This window comes from Phodopus roborovskii, unplaced genomic scaffold (assembly GCF_943737965.1).
Source record: "Phodopus roborovskii unplaced genomic scaffold, PHOROB, whole genome shotgun sequence".
Lineage (NCBI taxonomy): Eukaryota > Metazoa > Chordata > Mammalia > Rodentia > Cricetidae > Phodopus > Phodopus roborovskii.
Window position 1 is genome coordinate 32937 of NW_026125350.1, and position 16259 is coordinate 49195.

Genomic DNA, 16259 nt, shown 5'->3' on the forward strand with positions numbered 1-16259 from the left:
TGGGAGACTGCCGGCTTTCAACGGTGACTGGTCGCCTACGCGCAGGGTTTCTGCCTGTCACTTAGTCAGACAGGCGAGGCAGGAGGCTGGCTGTAATCACACAGCAGAGGAGGGACCAGGCAACCTCTCCCCTCACGGAGATCTGTGCCTCTCCCCGGGAACTGAGGTTTTGAACGATCTGTCAGCTAAACCGGCAGTGTCTGCCCCTCCGCCCCAAGTTTGCGTGTTGAACTTTTAACCCGCAGTATCTCAGAATGTGCCCGCTTTTGGAGCTTCAAAGACGTAGTTAAGGCAAGATGAAGTCATCAGATGGGTCCCTAAACCGATATGACTGGTGCTTTTATTTAAAGAAGAAGAAAAAAAAGACTGATAAGGGCATTAAGTTCCCAGCCTACCGGTGTCCATCAACAAGATGGCTCGGAAAGGAAAGGCATTCACCACCCACCCAGTATGATGACTTGAGTATGATCCTTGAGACCTACAGGGATGAAAGAACAGAAGAACCTCAGCAAGCTGCCCTCTGACCTCCACACATCACTGTAGCAAGTGAGCGCCTACATGCATACACGGACACAAACAAATGTAATAAAATAATAATAATAATAATAATATAATAATAATAATACTCTTTGTTGAGACAGAAGCTCTCTAGGTAGTACTGTTTTGCCTGGAACTCACTATGTAGAGCAGGCTGGCCTCAAACTCAGAGAGATCATCTGCCTGTGCCTCCCGAGTGCTGGGATTACACCTGGAAAAATGTAATAAAATTTAAAAAAAAGAAATGGAACAGGCCTGCTGACCCTAACTTTGAGCCGTCTGCCTTAAGCGGTGATGGGATAACTGTTGAAGCCCCTAACCCGTGGTACGTTGTCGCTGCAGCAGCAGCAACAGCGAATAACATGGGAAGCCCCTGGTCACAGTGTTCTTGACAAGTGCTGTGGGCTCAGGAGAGACTCCAGCCACCACAGCCTGCAGGAATCCAGACGTCCAGAATCAAGTCTTTTGCCCTCCAGGTATTGTCTCTTTCTAGTGCAAACATAACTTTTATTTATTTTTAAATGTGTATGTGTGGTGCATTGACTATGAGTAGTTAGATATCTGTGTGAAGGTTAGAGGTCTGCATTGAGTGTCTTCCTCTGACACTCAAGTTTTTGAGACAGGGTCATTCATTAACTCAAAACTCATTGGCTAGAATGACTCCCCAGTGAGCTCCAGGGATCTGCTTAGCCCAGCAGGGGTTACTTAACGTTTACCTGGGTGCTGGGGATCTGAACTCAGGTGCTCATACTTGCATTACAGGCACTCTACCAACTAAGCCATTAAGGAGCCTTGTCGTGGCGCCCCCTGCTGGCCTGACATGTACTTCTGTTTTCCAAAGATTTTCCCCAGATTTCTTTTGCTACTAAAGGAGATACCTTCTTTTCCCATTTCTTTTTTGTTTGTTTGGTTGGTTGGTTTTTGTTTTGTTTTTCAAGACAGGGTTACTTTGTAGCTTTGAAGGCTGTCCTTGAACTCACTCTGTAGACCAAGCTGGCCTCGAACTCACAGAGATTTCCCTGCCTGTGCCTCCCGAGTGCTGAAAAGTGTGCATCACAGATGCCCAGCTTTTTTTTTCTTTTTTAGGTGTGTGTGTGTGTGTGTGTGTGTGTGTGTGTGTGTCCACATGAGTGCAGATGACTTTAGAAGCCAGAAGAGGTATGCATGCTAGGCCCCCACATTCCACCTACCACTCACCTCTCAAGAGCCAGGATTACAAAACTACTCAACAACTTTTGCTTCATCTAAAAGCTAAAATATTGGGACATGAACCAAAAATTATCAAACTAACATCATCGTAGAGTCCTTTTACTAGTCATAAAGGCCCTGGAATGCTCCCAAGACAGCCAGAGCCTAAGAGGCTGAGCCTGGGTGAATGCTGACGCTAGCCGCCACTTTGCTCCAATATGAGTGTGCTGATTTGAAAGTGGTAAGTGAGGGGCTGTGCCTAATGGAGAAGATAAGAAGTTGAAGGACTAACCCAAACACACAGGGCTGGAGTCGTAAAAACAAAACCCAAACCAACAAGTAAAGGAAGGTTTAGTTAGAGCCATAGAGCTGGCAAACACCAAACTTTCTATGGGGACGCTAGGGGAGATTCCTACCTGGGAATAGGTGAGTTCAGATCAGGGTGAGCATGCCCTGACGCCCCAGGGGAGAGTGAGTGAGCAGCCCCTTACTTGACTCCTGGCCGGTGTTTTCCAGAGCTCAGAAGCTCTGGCCTGTGTGATAAGCAGGAGAGCCTGACATTGTCTAGAACCTGAAAGTGCATCGATTTCCTGTTGCTGTTTTCTTGTTTTGGGTTTTGTTGCCTTGATGGGAGATGTCATTCTGTAAATAAGTTTCTCTTATTGGTTAATGAATAAAGCACTGTTGGCAAATAGGAAAGCAAGATAGGCAGACTATGAGACAAGAGGGATTCTGGGAGATGTAGTAGTAGGAGCTTCCAGATTTAGGGACTTGAGAGAGGAAGAGGTCCAGACCCTCTCTCCGGTAAGATAAGACCACGTGAAAATACTTAGATTGATAGGAATAGGTTAATATTTAAGACAGAGCTAGCCAATAAGAAATGCTAGTAACAGGGCAACAGCTTTATATCTAATACAGCATCTCTGTGTGTCATTTGGGGCTGATGCGGCTGTGGGGCCATGGGCCAGGCTGGTGGGGAAACTGCACATCACATAACATTGCCTATTCTTTCTGAGACTGTGTGACAGACGACCAAAGGACCGTTTACCATAGTTCCTAGAGTGCTTCTCACTGCTTAGTCACTGTTTGGGTGACTTCTGCTTTTCTCTCTGAGCTTCCTAAATAGCTTTTGGTTAGAAAGTAAGCATGAATATTATAAGAGGAACTAGTTTTAGAAGTATGTGTGTGAGGTACAGCCCAGTATTGCTGCCAGCAGTCTGGAGGAGTTCCCTTCCTATTGAGAGGACTAGTCAGGGCAGCTGGTTGACCCTTGACCGTGAGGCACAAAAGCTAAGCCAGAGTGAAGAAGTTAGTGAATGTGTTTATTAAGATTAGGGAGACTGTGTTTGTAGGTGTGGGGGGAGAAATTGAGAGAGACAGAGAGAAATGTTGGCAAATTACAGCATACAACAAAGACAGGTGTAGGCTCTGGAAGACAATGTTCCCAGGTGCCTTCACAGCGTGTGTGTATGGATACATGATTCATGGCTTCTCAGAAGCCTATAATTTAAAGATTGGGTGTTTAAAAATTAAGTAATACACACATATATGAGCTGCTTACTTATTTGCTTAGTTTTGTTTTTGTTTTTTGTTTTCTTGTTTTGGTTTTTGAAGACAGGGTCTCTCTGTGGCTTTGGAACTAGCTCTTGTAGACCAGGCTGGCCTCAAACTCACAGAGATCTGCTTGCCTCTGCCCCCCCAAGTGCTGGGATTAAAGAGTGTACCGCCACTACCTGGCGTATTTATTTCCTCTTAAAGAGTATCCTTCTGTAAATAAAGTTCTGAAAACATACACTGTCTGTTGTGGCATCTGTGGCCTTCTCAATTGTGTTGATGTTTCCTGTCAGTCACCAGGAAAGACAAAGTAGATCCTAGCATAAGTGTTTCTTTCCCTTCGTAGTCCTTAATGTTCCATCTCCCCCCTTGCTGCCTGTCTACCTGTGTCTATTCCCTGCATGTTACCCATTCTTCCTAGCAAGCTTTGAACATGTGTCACTGCTTTCTGACCTGCTGCACTTATATGTTCTGGGTCACAGGGCAAGTTTCTTTGCATAGTTACATGCAAATATAAAAATTGTGATGAAGTGTTGCTGGGTCCTAAAGGCTTCCTCAGGAGGGGGTGATAAGGGGCGTTGTCAACAACACAGACACCAAGAGTCAGATGAAAGGAAAAACAGGAGACTCATTAATTTAGCAATGGGGGGAACCTTATATATGAAGAGACCAGACCCTTACCCAGATCCCTGTTAGGAGTAGTTTTTCCCTGTAGCAAGTCTGGTCCCACCGCCACACCAGCCCCAAATAACACACAGAGACCTTGTATTAGGTATAAAGCTGTTTCTTTTATCTGGTAAACAACAACATTGCTAAAATGAAATCCATAGCTGTATTAGCTGCGGTCTATCCAAGATGGTGGCGGGTACTTTTACTGCCAGAACTGAGAGCTGTGCTCACTGCCTTGGTCTCTGCTACCATCCAGCAGCATGCTGCCAGCTTAGAGATGTGGTCACTGCCATTGCCAGCTTTTTTTTTTTTTTTTTTTTTTTTTTTTGGCTGCTTATACTGAGTCAGGAAACCTCCCTTAAAGGAATCCCACAAATCTCTGCTTGTCTCTAGCAAAACAGAATCCACCGAGAAAAATGCTGTTACCAAGAAGCCTTGCTTATCTCTGTTCTTTTGTTTCTAAAACCATTTTTTAAGCTTTTGTTAAGTTTTAAGTGTAACTTCTTATTAGCCACATTGAAGGCACCAATATGTTAGGAATAGTTTTTTCCCTGTAGCAAGTCTGGTCCCACTGCCACACCAGCCCCAAATAACACACAGACACACTGTATTAGATATAAAGGTGGTGGCCAGTTTCTGATGTTTCTTATCAGCTGGTTCTGTCTTAATGATTAACCCATTTCTATTAACTATTTCCACATGGTCTCATCTTACTGGAGAGAAGGGCTGGTGTTCTCTCCGTCCTCAGTCCTCCATCTTGGAATTCCTCCCTACTACTTCCTCTCTCCTCCTCGTCTCCTATTCCCGCCTATCTTGCTTTCCTATTGCCCAACAGTTCTTTATTCATTAACTAATATGAGAAACATATTTACAGAATGACATCTCCCATCAGCTCCCTGCTTTAGCAGCCTTGACAGGCTGCAGAAAAGACCCAGCAAGATGTAGATCTCTGATTCGGCACCTGTTGCTGAGTTTCTGGTTTTCTGACCTTGCCAGACCTGCCCTGGTCATTAAGAGGTCAGATAACCTCCATGTGACAAGGAACCAATCAGAAGTTAGCTGGCAGCTCTGGATGTGCTTTATGGTAATAGTGGCATACAGAACATAGTAACCACCCTGGGAGGGCCTTCAGGCCATAGCAACCAGGTAACTAATCAGCACAGAACAGGTTGCCCAAGCCCAGAAGTGATCCTGAGACTGCTGTGAACCCCTAGAAACTCTTCTTGCTCACCCCAATAAATTCACTGCCTCTTGGGACCTTCAGGTCCTTCTTGTCCTACCTGCTGTGTCGTTAAATAATAAAAGATTCTTACTTTTGCATCAGAATCTTGGTGATTTGGGGATTCAGAATTTGGGCAAACAATATATTCTCCCAGCACCCAGGCAATCTGATCAATAGCCTGCCCTCATTGGCTAGGCACAATCTGGACCTCTGACAGTGCCAGGCAGACTCCAGGTTGGTTCATCTCTTGGCCTGGTAGGCCTTAACTTCTTATATATCCACCCTTTTTATTTATTGCATGGACACTCAGTGGGAGCCAGAGTTCTTTGCTCAGGCCATACTGATCCTGCCTCAGGAGGGCACAGGAACTGGACTGTGCCTGTCTGTCGTAGGTTGGTCTGTGAAACAAACTCTTACCCATCATTGACTACCAGCCCTCAAAGAACATCCATTCCTGAAGAGCTGCCTGGGCAGGGGTGGGAGGGCAGGGGTGGGTAGCCTTTTGAATTTCAGGTAGCCAGGCAGCATAACCTCCTGTGGAGGACTTTTAAAGGAATCCTAAGAGCCATTAACACCTGAAGAATTGCCTTAATTGCTGCCTGCTGCTGTCAAATATGCTGCAGAAGACTAAAGAGAATGAGGATTAACGATACCACCTGCCAATTAAGGCATATGTGAGCATCCAGGAGGAATCAATTAGCCATTTTATATTATGCCAAACTTTAAAAAGCAAAGAGTCAAAGGTCTTAATAAATCAATGTCTTTGGGGGGTGGCAATGAGAACAAGAAAGGGGAGTATATACATTGCCCATCGGGGTTATTTCCCCTTCCTGGAAGCAGGCTGATCCAGGGCCGGGCACACATCTCTTAACAGGACTCATATTGGTGATGTGGCAGTCTCAGGAAATACAAGCATATCCTAGCCTACTGGTTAGTAAGGGCGCTGGCAGCTGCCATTGGAGGGAGGTGGGATCTCACTAGGGGCAGGTGTGTTCCTTGGCAGAAATGCACATTGCCTGTAGGCTGGGCTGAGCCCTTGTCATCAAAACTGAGAAAGTTCATATGGGAAAGGACCTCTGTTAAGACAGATGATCTCTCCTAGCCTGTGGTGAAATGGTCCTAGCCAACAGTTCCTTAATAGCTCTGTTGGACCTCTCCACAATGGCTTGTCCCTATGGGGGCCGGTCTCATCCAAAGCACGGCACTGGCCTTTGTCCAACAACTCAGAATATCTTTTTTGACACAAACCTGCCTGCCTGCTGTGCAAAACATATAGCCAAAAAGAGGTGTGGTGTTCCCATTAACGTGTTATTGAGTCTTATCACACTCCCTACCAAAAACTCTAGCACCTGAGACACCAGCACCCGCTCATGAGTGGGACTACTTTGGATTGTCCAGTCCCACTCAGCCCTTTGGATGACTAGCATTCAGCTGACCACTGTTTCTCATTCTATCACGTGAAACTCAGGAGATCAAACTCAGGTTATCAGGCTTGTTAAAAAGTGTCTTTACCCACTGTGCCATCTCACAAGCCCCAAATCTTACTAAATCTTAATGTAGGTCCTACAACAATCCAATAGAAAAATATATACCTCCATAAGCCATAAGTATAATCAGATGAGTGTCATCTCCGTATTTCAAAGGTGCTAGAAATGCTTGGAATGTGCAGTCAGCAATCTCTTCCGATGGCCAGTCTGGAAAGCCCACTCCCAGTGACACACCTCCTCCAAGGCCACTCCTCCTAATAGTTCACAAACAGCTCCATCAACTGGGGACCAAATATTCATAGATATGAGCCTGTGGAGGCATTCCCATTCAAGCCACCTGTCCCCATCTTCCCAAGGGAGTCAGCCTTATGTAACATCTCCCCATCAGCTGCCTGACTTCATTCTGCTTCTGTCCATCCATTTTATTTTATTAAGATTTATTTATTTCATGTATGAGTGGTCTATCTGCATGTATCCCATGAGGCCAGAAGAGGGCATCAGAGCTCATTACCGATGAGCCACCATGTGGGTGCTGGGAATTGAACTCAGGATCTCTGGAAGAGCAGCCAGTGCTCTTAACCACTAAGTCATCTCTCCAGCCCCTTATTTTGTTTCCCTAGGCAGAATCTAGGGCTGGCCTCAAACTTGTAGCAGTCCTCCTGCCTCATCTCCACAGTGCTAGGAATTTTTTTTTTTGTGAGAAAGGGTCTCTAACTATGTGTCCAAGGCTAGCCTGGAACTCATTATATATAGACTAGGTTGACCCAAACTTAACAGAGTCTTGTAGTGAGGTAGTCCTTCTGTAGCACTGACCACGCCCATTGGGGGGTGGAGCGATGGGCGGAGGTGACCTGAGGAAGGAGGTCGGAGGGGGCGAGGAAGGCGCTCTCTTTCTGGCGTGACTCGGACAGGAGAGGATCGGGTTGAATTTCCTGGTGTTCATCTGTCTAGGTTGTAAGTTATTTCTCCCTGAATAAACATCTATTCGGCTTATTTGTTTATCCTGACCCTTATTTACCGCAATATCTGGTGTCAGAAGCGGAATTTACCTGGGTTTTGCCCCCAGGCGGCAGAAGCCGCCCCCTCCCCCACCTTCCCCAACGGGCAGGGTTTAACCAGGTGGACTCACCACAGCTTTGGGACATTTGCCTCTTCCTTACTGCAAAGGAGATCTTTGCCGCTAAAGCAGACCTGAGAAGGCACTTACCGCTTAACATTTTTTGCCCATTTCCGCACGGGACTTTGCATTCGCGCAGAGCCTCTCGGGCGGCACCCGCCCGGGGCGGCACCCGCCTGGCGGCACCCGCCCCGGCTTGCACGCGTTTGGTCTTGTGTTACAAGTAACTCCAAAAGTCCCCTTTTAACAAAATTCTGCTTGCCATAGTTTGTTAAGAACTTTTTACAGGAACCGGGATCAGACGAGCCTGGGCGGCTAGGCGCTATTTGATGACACACCTCCAGGCGTAGCTACCACAAGCGGAGATATACAACTAAAAGCATCAAAGTTCCAGGACAGCAGAATTACACCTAAGGTAATTGTAACATCTTTTGCAATTTAAGCTGATATAAAATCTGAGATAAATTGTTCTATAACTATGGCAGATAATTTTACTATGCAGAACTTTAGGAATTATTTTACTTCATATGTAGAAGGGATTTTAGCAGAAGAAACTTATGACTGGACCAATATATACTTTTATTTTGTAATAGCAATGGGTTTCATCATTAACATGATATTCTTAAAGAAATGGTTTGAGATTACAGCAAACAATAAGGAACTTGTACAAACTATGGGAGACTTAGTAACAAAGATTCGAAACATTGAAAATGATAGAATTCAAAGCATAGAGACAAGGATTCAAAACATTGAAAATGATGGAATTCAAAGCATAGAGACTAAGATTCGAAACATTGAAAATGATAGAATTCAAAGCATAGAAAATATAGAAAGAAAGATTCAGAATATTGAAGATGGCGTTGGCGAGCTGAAAGGTATAATTTGTTTAATGTCAGATACTTCAATAACCAGAACAGAAACAATGCAATGCATTAACAAACTAGCAGAAACAGCCCACTCCTGGTCGGAGGAAGCTACTAATAAGTTTAAAAAACTGGAACATCAGATAGAAAGACTAGATGACAGAATCTCTTCCATGTCTGAGGATAATGACAAGCTAGCAGATAGAACATTGTTTCTGGAAGGCAGTTTACACGCCATTCAGATAATATCTAAGGATGATAAGATTAAAAACATGGAATCATTTGTAGTTGGAGAAAGTAAGAAACTGACTGATACAATGAAGTCTCTAGAAAGTTATTTGATTCAAGAAGTTCAGACACTCAAAGAAACAATGGTGAATAGATTTCAGGCTTTAGAAGACCTTCAGTCTGATACATCAGAAGAAGAACTACAGGTAATAGGGCATGAAAAAGATTTAAAATTTTCCACACCATTTAGGGTCAGGGGAGCTTTCCCTGTATCTATTCATGAAAAGCCAGCAACGAAGAAACATCCAAAAGGTGTCGTTGCATATCAGTGGGAACCAATACGTATGAAAGATTTAAAAGGTATAAAGGAAGCAGTAGTCTCTTATGGCATGCATTCACCTTATGTGAAGCAATTAGTAGAATCATGGGCATGGAATAACAAGGTAACCCCTAAGGATTGGGATCAATTAATATCAGCTGTCCTTGAAAGCGCCTCTCAAATAGAATGGAGGGCTTTATGGAGAGAGGAAGCAAAAGCTCTTGAACTTCAGGGCTTAAAGAAAGGGTATAAAGCTCCCCAAGATAAAATTCTTGGTGAGGGTCTCTATGCTGACCCAGAAACCCAAGCTGCCTATGATGAACACATCTTGTCTCTATGCAGTACAGCAGCTTTGAATGCTTGGGATAAGGTTCATGAATTAGGAGAGAGGATAGAACCTTATACCAAGATAAAGCAAGGACCTAGAGAACGTTTTAGTATCTTTTTAGAAAGATTATCTAGGGCAGTACAATTAGAGATAGCAGACATAGATGCTAGGCGAATACTCATAGAATCTTTAGCTTATACGAATGCGAATCCTCAATGCAAACAGGTGCTTTGGCCTTTAAAAATGCGATCAGCACCCTTGGATGAATGGGTCCTATATACAGGCAACATTGAGTATAATGACAATAAGACTGAAGCATGGATAGGAGAAGCCATATCTAAAGGTCAGAGAAGATATCAAGATAACAGAGTTCCTTACTATGGTGACTTAGAAGCTTGGGTAGGAGAAGCCATCCCCAAAGGTTTGAAAAGATATCATAATGTCAGATGTTATAACTGTGGTAAGATAGGACATCTAAAAAGAAATTGTAGGCAAAGCTTCCCTAGAAGTAACACCCCCAGGAATGAATCAAACAGAAGGCCTCAGCCTTCTGGGTTATGTAGAAGGTGTGGCAAAGGCAGACACTGGACAAATGAGTGTAGATCGACCAGAGACAAGCAAGGAAACCCTTTATCATCGGGAAACTCCTTGGGGGGGCTCTCGAAGGCCCCCACATCACAGGTGGTTCGAACATTCCCAGTCACAGTGGAAGACAATCTCCCACAGGACAATTAGAAAATTCTGTGCCTATTATAAAAACTCATACTGCTCTGGATGACGAACTAGTGACGGAAGTTGAATCAAACATGACAGAAGGAAATGAAAAACGTATATTTTGGCAAACTGCTATAAATAGTCATAGGCCTAGATTGATAGTTAAGATGAATAATAGACTGTTTGAGGGTCTGGTGGACACTGGAGCTGATGTAACTATCATATCTAATAAATCTTGGCCTCAAAGATGGCCCCCTGCATGAGGTAAATGTTCAATTCTTAGGGATTGGAACCCTGGCTCAGGTAAAACAAAGCACGAGATGGATTGACTGTATAGGACCAGAAGGACAGAGAGGGAGGTTGAGACCATATGTGGCTGATGTAGTGATAAATTTATGGGGTCGTGATCTATTACAGCAATGGAATACACAGATTAACATTCCTCCTGTATTAGATAGGAACCATAGACGACCTCATGATTGTGGAAAGAATACTGTTAAGTACTATACAAGACAGAGACCAAATATCCAGGCAGTACAAAAACAAAATACAAATGCTGAACAAACAGAGGAACCAAAAGCCCTACCTTTAAAATGGCTAACAGAGGAACCTGTCTGGGTAGGACAATGGCCTATGACCTCTGAGAAGTTAGAAGCTTTAGAAAGCCTGGTTCAGGAACAGCTAAATGCTGGACATATTGAGGAATCAACCAGCCCTTGGAATTCTCCTGTATTTGTGATCAAAAAGAAATCTGGTAAATGGAGAATGCTTACAGACCTGAGAGCCATCAATAAAGTTATCCAGCCAATGGGCTCTCTACAGCCTGGAATGCCCTTGCCTTCTTTGATACCCAAAGAATGGCCTATTATAGTTATTGATTTAAAGGATTGCTTCTTCACTATACCTTTACAAGAACAAGACAAAGAGAAATTTGCCTTCACGGTACCTAATTATAACAATTCTCAACCGGTGAAGAGATATCAATGGAAGGTTTTGCCACAGGGAATGCTAAATAGCCCCCACCCTGTGCCAATATTTCGTACAAAAGCCGTTAGAAATAATTCGTAAACAGTTTCCACAATCCATAATCTATCATTACATGGATGATATATTGTTAGCTGACTCTAAAGGAGAAAGATTAGAAAAAATGTTTGAGAAAGTAAAGGAAGTTTTACCTCGCTGGGGATTACAAATTGCACCTGAAAAAATACAAAAAGGAGAGTCTATCAACTACTTAGGATATAAAATAGGTCTACAGAAAATTAGACCACAAAAAGTACAGATCAGAAGAGATCGCTACCAGACTCTTAATGATCTTCAAAAATTACTAGGAGAGATTTCTCAACTGCAAACCATAATTGGAGTAGAAGGGCATGATTTGAAAAACTTGAAAATGGCCCTAAAGGAGATAAGGACTTGAATAGTCCACGAATACTATCAGCTGAAGCTGAGAAGGAATTAGAATGGGTAGAAAAGAGGATACTAGAAGCACATGTGGACCGTGTGGATCCAAACCTAGACTGTATTCTGGTTATATTACCATCTAGAGAATATCCTTCAGGGATTTTGATGCAGAGAGAAGATATCATATTAGAATGGATATTCCTACCACATAAACAGAATAAAAAACTGAAAACATATATAGAAAAGATCTCTGACTTGATTATAAAAGGTAAATTAAGACTTCGTCAGCTAATAGGAAGGGACCCAGCAGAAATTATAGTACCTTTAACTAATGAGGAAATTTCTTCCTTATGGAAAGATAACGAATATTGGCAGAGAGCTTGCAGTAACTTTTTGGGAACAATTAGCAACAACTATCCCAAAACTGAGAGAATCAAATTCATAAAGAAAACGATTTGGATTCTTCCACGCATTGTAAGAAAAACACCTATTTCTGGAGTTCATACATTCTACACTGATGCAAATAAATCAGGTAAGGCAGGATATAAATCAGGAAATATTAGTAAAGTGGTTCAAAGCCCTTACAATTCTGTACAAAAGGCAGAATTGTATGCCATTCTCATGGTACTTATGGATTTTAAAGAACCCCTCAATATAGTTACTGACTCTCAATACGCAGAGAGAGTCGTTTTTACACATTGAGACTGCAGAATTTATTCCTGACAATACAGAATTAACTTCATTGTTTATACAGTTACAAGATACTATCAGAAAGAGGACTCATCCTATATATATAACACACATCAGATCCCATACGGGTCTGCCAGGTCCTCTAGCACAAGGCAATGATGAAATTGATCGTTTATTGATAGGAAGTGTGCTAGAAGCCTCAGAGTTTCATAAGAAACACCACGTGAACAGCAAAGGTTTAAAAAGGATTTTTCTATCACTTGGGAACAAGCCAAGGAAATAGTAAGGAAATGTCCTACTTGCTCATTCTATAACCAAACTCCTTTACCACCAGGCAGTAACCCTAAAGGTATAAATAGGAATGAAATATGGCAAATGGATGTGTTTCATTTTGCAGAATTTGGAAAATTAAAATATGTACATCACACTATAGATACATTTTCAGGGTTTCAGTGGGCTACTGCTCTGAGCTCTGAAAAGGCTGATTCTGTTATAACGCACCTTTTAGAGGTAATGGCCATTATGGGCATACCTGCACAAATAAAAACTGACAATGCTCCAGCATATGTCTCCAGCAAATTGAAACAGTTTTTTGAGTATTACAAGATAAAGCACATAACTGGTATACCACACAATCCTACAGGACAAGCAGTGGTTGAGAGATCCAATCGTACTTTAAAAGAAATGCTCCATAAACAGGCAGGAGGAACCAAAACACCCAAACACAGATTACATAATGCTTTATTAACATTAAACTTTCTTAATGCTGATGAAAAAGGAAAAACAGCTGCAGAAAGACACTGGACAATAGAAAAAACTTCTGAACTAAATCAGCCAGTGTATTTCAAGGATGTACTGACCTCAGAATGGAAAGCAGGATATGTGTTACGTTGGGGTAGGGGTTTTGCATTTGTATCTACAGGAGAAGAAAAACTATGGATACCATCTAAGTTAATCAAGATCCGAGTTGAACAAGAGAAGCATCTTAATGAAGAGAAATGACAAGTCATCCAACAAACTAGGTCCTATGAGGTGTGCGGAGGCCTCTCAAAGGTAGGGGAAGTGTTCTGTTCTTGTTTTTACAGGAAAACAGAGAAAACCTATCATCAAACAGCCAAAAGACACTGAACATGTAGGTGCCTACAGAAGAGAAGACAGCTTTTCAGAAACAATCACTTAAGGAAGCAGAATCTGATATATGGTAAAAAAAAAAAAAAAAAAAAAAAAAAAAAATTTAATTGTAGTAAACTATTTCTATATAGAAATCTATTTCTCTCTATTATCTAGTATTCCTGAAGTCCCAAATTTTGTAAACCAATGCTGGCTTTGGAGTTGGATTTGGCTTTCCTTCTCTAAATTCAAGCATGTTGTTAAGATTAAATTCATGGTTTCTGCCTTAAATCAAGAAGCCAATTGGTGTAAGGCAGAAGAAACAAAATCTGGGGACTCATATCTTATGCAATTTTCTCTCTGAAATCCTAATTTTCTCACATACTTTTAATGCTTATTGTTGTCTTTCCCTAATGCATACCTTAAAACTTGAAAATTTTACTTTAATATTGATGTGTAACTTTTCCACAAGGAATAATAACGATTCCTAACAGCAGTCTTTGAACTTTCCGGAAAGAAGATGGGGCCCCACATCATCATTTCCACTTGACTCAACCTGATGCATCGGAACTACAAACATCACCCTAAAACCGGTTTGAGACTGTTTTGCTCGAGACAACTCATGACTAGCTAGCTGTAATGGTGCACCTTTTTATTACACCCTGGCCAGTTTCAAATAGAACTACAGTCAAGAATTTTCTGCCACACAGTGACTAACTACATATGTCACAGCCAGTTCTGTTGAGAAATTTCGTTGCTAAAAATTTTCTTCCTACAGGATCCATTGGAGCAATCATCGTCCCATTTCAGCAGGAAGTAATCTTAATATGACTACGCCCCCTTTCCCTACCCCTTGGAAATTTGGGATAATAGTCATCGTCTTTGGGTTGGTTTTAGTTATTTGGGATTGGGTGATGCTTACACTGGGTTTATCTTTTTAGACAGGAATAGGGAATGGTGGGTAAAGGTATGGTTTAGATGGGATATAAGTAGATTAGCCTATTTCCTTGAGAATTTGAGTATGAATGAGATAGTATTTTACAGCTTACATTGTTATGTATTCCTATGTGGTAAGCTATGTAAAATTAAGTTTATATTTTGTTATATTGTGTTAAATGTTTCCACTTATAATATTTATGCACATTATTTTTTACCATATTCTATGTATGTATACTTTTCTTGTGTTCAAGACATTTTGTATATTGATACAATTTGGGATATTTATCTTGCTGCCCTTTATAGTTCTACCTCTTGTCTTGACACTTATACTCTACCTCTATTTTAGGGATTTACATGTAGGTATATGTAAATAGTTATATTGTTTAAGTATTTGTTCCTGCTTTACTCAGGAAAGTTTTAATCAGTCTTTTTAGCTAAGTTCCCAGTATTATAGATTATCTTCACTCACATTTCCTGTACCTATGAGATTAGTCAGATATAGATGCTTAATCTTCAATCCTTCATAGACATGCAGAACATGGCATTTAAATGTTTTAATATTAGTACTCCTTTGACATGAGACACTGTTGCTCCTGACAGCACCGTGCATTTTCCCGAAAATATGTTGGACACTGTTGTTGCTCCTGCTGGAGTTCAATCTCGCCTCAGCTAATGGCCTGTTGGGCATAGAATTGCCCCCACCTTGACCACTGATTTGGACATGCAGTCCTATGTGCTTGCAGGAGACAAATATAGAAGACTGCTTGACCTTGCCAAGTCAGGGTAAGACAGCCATTCTATTTCCCTGCTGTTGTTGTGGTCTGTCAAGTTCTCTTGGCCTTAGCCAAATCTGGGTGTACCAACGTCGCTGTGAGACCTAGGGGTGACTGTTCAGGTGGCTTGCTGTTTCTGTCCTTGCTGCACCGTTTTGGAAGTTGTCCATCCGCATTTCCTGTCTACTCTAGTATTGTTATTTTCCTTCTCAGGTCTTGATGAGGTTGAAGATTAAACTATCACAATTATTATTCTCTCTTCCTAGTTAGATATATTAGGTACTAGACTTACGTTTTCCAGCTTAGGACAACTCTATTGTAAACTCCATTATGCCCTCACCCTAGGACTAGATATGTAGGTCATTTTGTTCTCGATTTTCCTTTTCTTAGAGCACACTTGTTATTCACTGTTTTGTATATAGTTTTGTATTAAGCCTAAATCTTTTCTTTAGACTAAAAGGGGAATTGTAGTGAGGTAGTCCTTCTGTAGCACTGACCACGCCCATTGGGGGGGTGGAGCGATGGGCGGAGGTGACCTGAGGAAGGAGGTCGGAGGGGGCGAGGAAGGCGCTCTCTTTCTGGCGTGACTCGGACAGGAGAGGATCGGGTTGAATTTCCTGGTGTTCATCTGTCTAGGTTGTAAGTTATTTCTCCCTGAATAAACATCTATTCGGCTTATTTGTTTATCCTGACCCTTATTTACCGCAATAGAGTCTACCTCTACCTTCAAGTACTGGAGTCTAATTCTTCATATATATCAAGGACACTGAAATAGAGGTTCTTTCCAATCATCCTTATGTTGGAAACTTATTTTTATAGTCATTTATATTCAATGTCAATAAAGTGAGGCAAAACATTTCTATTTACTTATACATACACACTCTACTGGAATATTTATCAAACCACTACTTTCTACATCATTTTCCTGCTATGTGAAAAATGTCCTTACCTCATAAGAGGGAAAAACTTATTTATAATGTAAGATATTTTGTGAGTAAAACTCAAACACAAGTGTGTGTGTGTGTTTAAAATAGCACTGCTTACTTTGCTATGGAAAGGCTGTCTTGAGGCCACGACATTAAAATAAGGAATAGGAATAAACCACGCAAGGAACCAA